Below are 9,650 nucleotides of genomic sequence, written 5' to 3' on the forward strand. Positions count from 1 at the left end.
AACAGTGGGGGCACCAACAACAGGGCACGGGCAGGCCAACACAAAGGCATCTGTAGCAACAGTGGCAGTGCTTCTCTCCCCCCCAGCAGGTCAGCACTCCAAGCAATCAAGTGAAATTGTGGGTTCTCCTGGCAGTTTTTAGAGACTGCAGCGTCTGGTTACAAGTACCACAAATAGTCTAAAATTATGGGGTCACAGCCCCTGTACATATATCCACAAAGACTTTGTTCTGGGGGCACTTCAAGCAATTGTAGAAGGGCAAAACACCCCCATTCAATCCCCAGCCCTGGCTACAAGCACACTACAGGAGACAGAAACAGAATTGTGAAAGGCAGGCACAGCCCTAGTCAGGTGAAGATGGCAACTCCTCCCTCCACTCTGAATGTAGACCAGGTCTACAGCCTGGCTATGAGGCCAGGAAAGGCAGGGCACACCTTAAATGTAAATGTAAAATGTAAATTGATACTTGTATAGCGCACTACTCACCCGCAAGGGTCTCAAGGCGCTTGTACGAATACCGCTGTGGAACCCATCCTGGCTTTCCCTGTGAGGTGTCCACTCCTGGGCACCCCCAAGTGGAGGCCAGGCATCCTTAGCGTTGTGGGGGCCGTTGTGGAGATTAAGCAAGCTATTGCCCAGAGTTGCAGAGTGGGACTCCATGATTGGAATAGGCACCGAGGCGAGAATTATCAGGTCCGTGGAATTTTTGAGCCCAAGACCCACCGAGGCGGGGAATTGAACCCTGGTCCCGGGCTAGATCTCTGCATCAGGGTCTGCCTCTCTAACCATTGAGCCACACTTCTCCACTAAATCCCCCTTGTGACGTTCTAGAGTGAATGAACTTCCTCAGCTTCTGTCAGTCTAAACTAGAAGGTGAATACACAACCAGGCAGGGCACAAAGAGTTATAAACACACAGAAATTCCCGCTTCTAAAAGTGGCATTTCTTAAATACTAATAAAAAATCAGTTTTCACCAATAAGCGTTATTTATTTCCACAATTCCAAACACATCAAACATGGCCACACTACCCCTTTCATATCAGAAATTACCACCGAAACACATATCAGGGATTTTTCAATGGAAACCTATGAGAGAAGTAGCCTCACACCAGTGAGAAACTAAACAGGCTGTTTGCCACTACCAGGACATGCCACACTAAAAGGCATATGTCCCAACTTGTTCCTACACAGCACCCCGTCCATAGGGCTACCTAGACATAGTAAAAGGGGAGTTTCAGACTTGGCAAATACCTTAACTGCCACGTCACTGTGGCAGTAAACTGCGCATGCAGGTCCTGCTGTGGCAGATGCCTGAGACCGGTTTAAAAGGCTATTTCTGTAGGTGGCACATGCAGGTGCTGTAGGCTCTAGTAGCATTTAATTTATAGGCCCTGGGCATATGGGATACCACTGTACAAGGACATACAGGTAAATTAAATATTCCAAACAGGTGTAGACCAATCTTACTAAGTTTACAGGAGAGAGCACATGCACTTTAGCACTGATCAGCAGTGATAAAGTGCCTACAGTGATAAAACCAACAAGAACAGGTCAGAAAAAATACAGGAGGAAGGCAAAAAGTTCTGGGATAACCCTTCAAAATGGGCCAGGTCCAACAGCTCTATAAATTGATATAAGTGTAATTATATAAGTATCTATGACTTTCCTACAAACCACACGTTCTTACATATACAGAGAGCTCTATTCAAAAACACATTTACATTACACTTATTTTTTTAGAAACTTGTGTGTTCACCTTTGTTTGGAGACAAGGATCCAGCTTTGCTTCCTTGGACATCTAGCTGGTCCTAGCAGGATGCTCAACTTGAATAAAAAGAATCAGTTATTAGCCCTTGAGTGAGCCTCATACTGGCAAGCTTACGCTCCTGGTACAGTAAAGTGAACTTGAATGTGCTTGAGTCCTTTGAATGTGTCCCTGTGTTAACATACAGCATCAGTACACCGTCTGGAAGATTCACTTGGGCAGACTCACGGATAGCTGCCGGAATCAAAATCTGGATGTTTTCCAATCTATTACAGCATTGGTTTCATAGAAGCAAAAAGAAGGGGGAGAGGGCAAAAGTACAGAGAAAGAGCAGATGAAATTTAGAAGGAGCAGAAGTGATGGAGTGGGAGCAGAGAGGGTGGAGTGGAGGAGATGGAGGCAACAGGTGATTGCAAAATGGAGGAGGAGCGGGTGGATTAAGATGGAAGTGAGAGAATGATCACAGACTGTAGAAGTGGTTGCGTGCTCTCCTGCAACCTCTCACGTCTGCAGTAAAATAAACAAATGGTCACAGTAGCAACAACTTAACAAAATGAAAGAAATCGTGTCATTCACAACACTGAAATTTGCAAATCCACAATAACTGCGATTTAATTTCAAAGCATTGATAACTTCTTATAGACAACGCAGTTGTTCATACATGTGGAACATGATTATATTTGAAACAATGGTGCTCTAGTGCTGGAAATAGGGGGTGAGAGTGTTCTGGATCAAAGTGAGTAAGTGAGGGTAATCGATAGGGGAGAGGTAATGTGACATATATACATTTTATTTACATAGTGAAACCTCTCCAGCCTATAACAGGCCAACTATTCAAGTATATACACATAGCACTGTAAAGACACTGATAATGAATTTCAGTCGTCAGGGCTTGTATTATGAGAGGCAGTAGTCAACGTTTTGACCCCTTAAAAGTTCAAGCTAGTTCAATACTTAGTGTGGGATCTTCATCAGGACAGTGTGAAAGAGCACCTAATCTGGCAACAGCACGAGAAATCAAGCTGTGAGGTCACGGTGAGAGGGCTCCAAAAAGTTCTGAACAACGGGAAAAAGTACTGTCATGTGTACACATACGACCACCTGTAGTATGACAGTGGGTCAGGAGATCCTACAGAGTCAAAAGGGCAAACCGCAACCTGCCGTCTCCAATCCATCTGATCACGCGCAGCGCTCTGCGTTACTCTGGACGGAGGCAGGTTTACTGCGAAGGCAGTGCTTTAACTGGAAAGATACTGTCGGGAACGGAGTACCTCCACTTGTTTAATTTGAAAGAAATTGTACCTACACTTCCCAGCACTGCTGCACTACATGTACTGGGAGAGTGCTCAGAAACAAAGAGGTACTCTTAATAGGGATCACTTGCACTTCTGTATTTCCATTTAAAGCATTGTCGGAAGGCATTGGAGGTATGAAGTCGGGTTCATGTGGGAGTGTGATGTATTAAAGTATGGAGGGCTGAAGGGATGATGGGTGGAGAGGGAGAAGGGAGATTGAGGAGCGTTGATAGAGACTGAGGATTGGATAAAGCGAGAGATGAGGAGATGATAATAGGGCAGGTGGCATGGAGGAAGTGGAAGTATGTGACAGGAACTGGGCCAGTTAAGAAGGGCAGGAGGTAGACTGCTGAGGATGAAGGATACAGAGATTATTTTTGCCTTCGACTCCTCAGAGACGAAAGAAACTACCAACCCTTGGAAAACAATCCAACAGAGAGATTACAGACGGAAATTCAAGAGATGGTGAAGGAAGCAGAGGACAATGGGTACATCAGCAAAAATGAGGCCCGGTTCCTCACCAGCTCAACAGGAAAAATCCCCTATTTCTACACCATACCAAAAATAAACAAAAACAAAATACCACCACCAGGACGCCCGATAGTTTCTGGCAACGGGTCGGTTCAGTAACCCTTTCCAAATTCTGTGAATTTTACTTACAACCTATTGTAAAGGCAACCACCACCTACCTACAGGACACCAAAGTTCTTTTGGGTCAAATCAAAGATCTCACTTTCAACCCAAATACGTCCTTCTTGGTAAGCCTGGACATAGAAAGTTTGTACACTAGCCTACTGCAAGATGATACACTCAATGTACTAGAAGCTTCCCTAGATACCACCATATGGGAACACAAAACACCAAAGTCGTTCATCCTAACATGTGCTAGTCTGGCACTTAAAGAAAATGACTTTGAGTTTGAGGGCCAGATATACTTGCAAACCTATGGTACATCTATGGGTAGTACATTTGCCCCCAGTATGGCAGGGTTGTACGTATACAACTTTGAAATTACACACCTATTCAACCCTGGCAACCCACCCATAACAAACATACTATTCTATAAAAGATACATAGATGATATTCTCCTAATCTGGGAAGGCACAAAAGAAACACTGAATGCTTTTTTTATGTGGATAAATGGTCTAGATCCTAACCTCAAATTCACTTACACAAAAAGCCGGCATACTATCACGTTCCTGGATCTAGATATTTCCCACTCAAATGGCAAACTAGACACAAGGACACATTTTAAGACAACCGCAAACAACTCATTGCTACATTACACTAGCTTCCACCCTCATCCGCTCAGAGAGAACCTACCATATGGACAATCCTTGAGATTGCGGAGAAACTGTAGCAACCTGCATGATTTTAAAGAGCAAGCTGACACATAGTCACATAAGCTGGAAAACAGAGGTTATCCAAAAAGAATCACTAACAGAGCAAAGAAACGGGCATGCAATAAAACAGAGAAGCCCTTCTTGAACACAACGATACAAAAGGGGATGATGGACGGAGCGTTTGAGCAAATCAAACACTCACTCCCAGTCAACTGATCTGGGTTTAATCCATCGCCATTCTTTATCTCACTCTGCCACCCCATTTCAGGCATGGCCATATGCAAATCAGTCTGACCCTGTGCCTCATGGGAACAGTCCAGCCCGAACTGCCAAGCCATGTCTTCCCTGGACCGGAAACAAGCATCCTGGGACCGGTTTCGGATTCATAATCCTCATCAGCCAGGCTATTTTGAATCCAGTGGCAAAGTGAGCAAGGGACTCACGTCTGAGCATACCCTGCCAACTTAGGGCGAGCAAAGTGATTCAAAAGGGGATGATGGACGGAGCGTTTGAGCAAATCAAACACTCAACCCCAGTCAACTGATCTGGGTTTAATCCATCACCATTCTTTAGCTCACTCTGCCACCCCAGTTCAGACATGGCCATATGCAAATCAGTCTGACCCTGTGCCTCATGGGAACAGTCCAGACCGAACTGCCAAGCCATGTCTTCCCTGGACCGGAAACAAGCATCCTGGGACCGGCTTCGGATTCATAATCCTCATCAGCCAGGCTATTTTGAATTCAGTGGCAAAGTGAGCAAGGGACTCACGTCTGAGCATACCCTGCCAACTTAGGGCGAACAAAGCGATACAAAAGGGGATGATGTACGGAGTGTTTGAACAAATCAAACATTCACCCCCAGTCAACTGATCTGGGTTTAATCTATCCCCATTCTTTAGTTCACTCCGCCACCCCAGTTCAGACATGGCCATATGCAAATCAGTCTGACCCTGTGCCTCATGGCAACAGTCCAGCCCGAACTGCCAAGCCCTGTCATCCCTGGACCGGAAACAAGCATCCTGGGACCGGTTTCGGATTCATAATCCTCATCAGCCAGGCTGTCTTGAATCCAATGGCAGAGTGAGAAAGGGACTCGCGTCTGAGCATACCCTGCGAACAAAGCGATACAAAAGGGGGATGATGGACGGGGCATTTGAGCAAATCAAATACTCACCCCCAGTCAACTGATCTGGGTTTAATCCATCACCACTCTTTAGCTCACTCTGCCACCCCAGTTCAGACATAGCCATATGCAAATCAGTCTGACCCTGTGCCTCAAGGGAACAGTCCAGCCCGTACTGTCAAGCCATGTCTTCACTGGACCGGAAACAAGCATCCTGGGACCGGTTTCGGATTCATAATCCTCATCAGCCAGGCTATTTTAAATCCAGTGGCAAAGTTAGCTAGGGACTCACGTCTGAGCATACCCTGCCAACTTAGGGCGAACAAAGCGATACAAAAGGGGATGATGGATGGAGCGTTTGAGCAAATTAAAGACTCACACCCAGCCAACTGATCTGGGTTTCATCCATCACTATTCTTTAGCTCACTCTGCCACCCCAGTTCAGACATGGCCATATGCAAATCAGTCTGAATCTGTGCCTCATGGGAACAGTCCAGTGCGAACTGCCAAGCCATGTCTTCCCTGGACCGGAAACAAGCATCCTGGGACCGGTTTCGGATTCATAATCCTCATCAGGAGCCAGGCTATTTTGAATCCAGTGGCAAAGTGAGCAAGGGACTCACGTCTGAGCATACCCTGCCAACTTAGGGCGAACAAAGTGATTCAAAAGGGGATGATGGACGGACCGTTTGGGCAAATCAAACACTCAACCCCAGTCAACTGATCTGGGTTTAATCCATCACCATTCTTTAGCTCACTCTGCCACCCCAGTTCAGACATGGCCATATGCAAATCAGTCTGACCCTGTGCCTCATGGGAACAGTCCAGCCCGAACTGCCAAGCCATGTCTTTCCTTGACCGGAAACAAGCATCCTGGATGGGTTTCGAATTCATAATCCTCATCAGCCAGGCTATCTTGAATCCAGTGGCAAAGTGAGCAAAGCACTCGTGTCTGTGCATACCCTGCCAATTTAGGGCGAACAAAGCGATACAAAAGGGGATGATGGACGAAGCGTTTGAGAAAATCAAACACTCACCCCCATTCAACTGATCTGGGTTTAATCCATCGCCATTCTTTAGCTCACTCTGCCACCCCAGTTCAGGCATGGCCATATGCAAATCAGTCTGACCCTGTGCCTCATGGGAACAGTCCAGCCCGAACTGCCAAGCCATGTCTTTCCTTGACCGGAAACAAGCATCCTGGGACCGGTTTCGGATTCATAATCCTCATCAGCCCGGCTATCTTGAATCCAGTAGCAAAGTGAGCAAGGGACTCACGTCTGAGCATACCCTGCCAACTTAGGGCGAACAAAGCGATACAAAAGGGGATGATGGACAGAGCGTTTGAGCAAATCAAACACTCAACCCCAGTCAACTGATCTGGCTTTAATCCATCACCATTCTTTAGCTCACTCTGCCACCCCAGTTCAGACATAGCGATATGCAAATCAGTCTGACCCTGTGCCTCACGGGAACAGTCCAACCCGAATGCCAAGCCATTTCTTCCCTGGACCGGAAACAAGCATCCTGGGACCGGTTTCGGATTCATAATCCTCATCAGCCAGGCTGTCTGGAATCCAGTGGCAGAGTGAGCAAGGGACTCACGTCTGAGCATACCCTGCAAACAAAGCGATACAAAAGGGGGTTGATGGACGGAGCGTTTGAGCAAATCAAACACTCCCCCCCAGTCAACTGATCTGGGTTTAATCCATCTCCATTCCTTAGCTCACTCTGCCACCCCAGGTCAGACATGGCCATATGCAAATCTGTCTGACCCTGTGCCTCATGGGAACAGTCCAGCCCGAACTGCCAAGCCATGTCTTCCCTGGACCGGAAACAAGCATCCAGGGACCGGTTTCGGATACATAATCCTCATCAGCCAGGCTATTTTGAATCCAGTGGCAAAGTGAGCAAGGGACTCACGTCTGAGAATACCCTGCCAACTTAGGGCGAACAAAGCGATACAAAAGGGGATGATGTACGGAGTGTTTGAACAAATCAAACATTCACCCCCAGTCAACTGATCTGGGTTTAATCTATCCCCATTCTTTAGCTCACTCCGCCACCCCAGTTCAGACATGGCCATATGCAAATCAGTCTGACCCTGTGCCTCATGGGAACAGTCCAGCCCGAACTGCCAAGCCATGTCTTCCCTGGACCGGAAACAAGCATCCTGGGACCGGTTTCGGATTCATAATCCTCATCAGCCAGGCTATTTTAAATCCAGTGGCAAAGTGAGCAAGAGACTGACGTCTGAGCATACCCTGCCAACTTAGGGCGAACAAAGCGATACAAAAGGGGATGATGGATGGAGCGTTTGAGCAAATTAAACACTCACACCCAGTCAACTGATCTGGGTTTCATCCATCACTATTCTTTAGCTCACTCTGCCACCCCAGTTCAGACATGGCCATATGCAAATCAGTCTGAATCTGTGCCTCATGGGAACAGTCCAGCGCGAACTGCCAAGCCATGTCTTCCCTGGACCGGAAACAAGCATCCTGGGACCGGTTTCGGATTCATAATCCTCATCAGCAGCCAGGCTATTTTGAATCCAGTGGCAAAGTGAGCAAGGGACTCACGTCTGAGCATACCCTGCCAACTTAGGGCGAACAAAGCGATACAAAAGGGGATGATGGACAGAGCGTTTGAGCAAATTAAACACTCACCCCCAGTCAACTGATCTGGGTTTAATCCACCACCATTCTTTAGCTCACTCTGCCACCCCAGTTCAGACATGGCCATATGCAAATCAGTCGGATCCTGTGCCTCATGGGAACAGTCCAGCCCGAAATGCCAAGCCATGTCTTCCCTGGACAGAAAACAAGCATCCTGGGCCCGGTTTCGGATTCATAATCCTCATCAGCCTGGCTATTTTGAATCCAGTGGCAAAGTGAGCAAGGGACTCACGTCTGAGCATACCCTACCAACTTAGGGCGAACAAAGTGATTCAAAAGGGGATGATGGACGGACCGTTTGAGCAAATCAAACACTCAACCGCAGTCAACTGATCTGGGTTTAATCCATCACCATTCTTTAGCTCACTCTGCCACCCCAGTTCAGAAATGGCCATATGCAAATCAGTTCGAGCTTGTGCCTCACGGGAACAGTCCAGCCCGAACTGCCAAGCCATGTCTTCCCTGGACCGAAAACATGCATCCTGGACGGGTTTCGAATTCATAATCCTCATCAGCCAGGCTATCTTGAATCCAGTGGCAAAGTGAGCAAGGGACTTGTGTCTGTGCATACCCTGCCAATTTAGGCCGAACAAAGCGATACAAAAGGGGATGATGGACGAAGCGTTTGAGACAATCAAACACTCAGCCCCAGTCAACTGATCTGGGTTTAATCCATCGCCATTCTTTAGCTCACTCTGCCACCCCAGTTCAGGCATGGCCATATGCAAATCAGTCTGACCCTGTGCCTCATGGGAACAGTCCAGCCCGAACTGCCAAGCCATGTCTTTCCTGGACCGGAAACAAGCATCTTGGGACCAGTTTCGGATTCATAATCCTCATCAGCCAGGCTATCTTGAATCCAGTAGCAAAGTGAGCAAGAGACTCACGTCTGAGCATACCCTGCCAACCTAGGGCGAACAAAGCGATACAAAAGGGGATGATGGACAGAGCGTTTGAGCAAATCAAACACTCACCCCCAGTCAACTGATCTGGCTTTAATCCATCACCATTCTTTAGCTCACTCTGCCACCCCAGTTCAGACATAGCGATATGCAAATCCGTCTGACCCTGTGCCTCACGGGAACAGTCCAACCCGAATGCCAAGCCATTTCTTCCCTGGACCGGAAACAAGCATCCTGGGACCGGTTTTGGATTCATAATCCTCATCAGCCAGGCTGTCTTGAATCCAGTGGCAGAGTGAGCAAGGGACTCACGTCTGAGCATACCCTGCGAACAAAGCGATACAAAAGGGGGATGATGGACGGAGCGTTTGAGCAAATCAAACACTCACCCCCAGTCAACTGATCTGGGTTTAATCCATCTCCATTCTTTAGCTCACTCTGCCACCCCAGTTCAGACATGGCCATATGCAAATCAGTCTGAACCTGTGCCTCATGGGAACAGTCCAGCCCGAACTGCCAAGCCATGTCTTCCCTAGACTGG

The sequence above is a fragment of the Lissotriton helveticus genome, chromosome 1_1 (assembly GCF_964261635.1).
Source record: "Lissotriton helveticus chromosome 1_1, aLisHel1.1, whole genome shotgun sequence".
Lineage (NCBI taxonomy): Eukaryota > Metazoa > Chordata > Amphibia > Caudata > Salamandridae > Lissotriton > Lissotriton helveticus.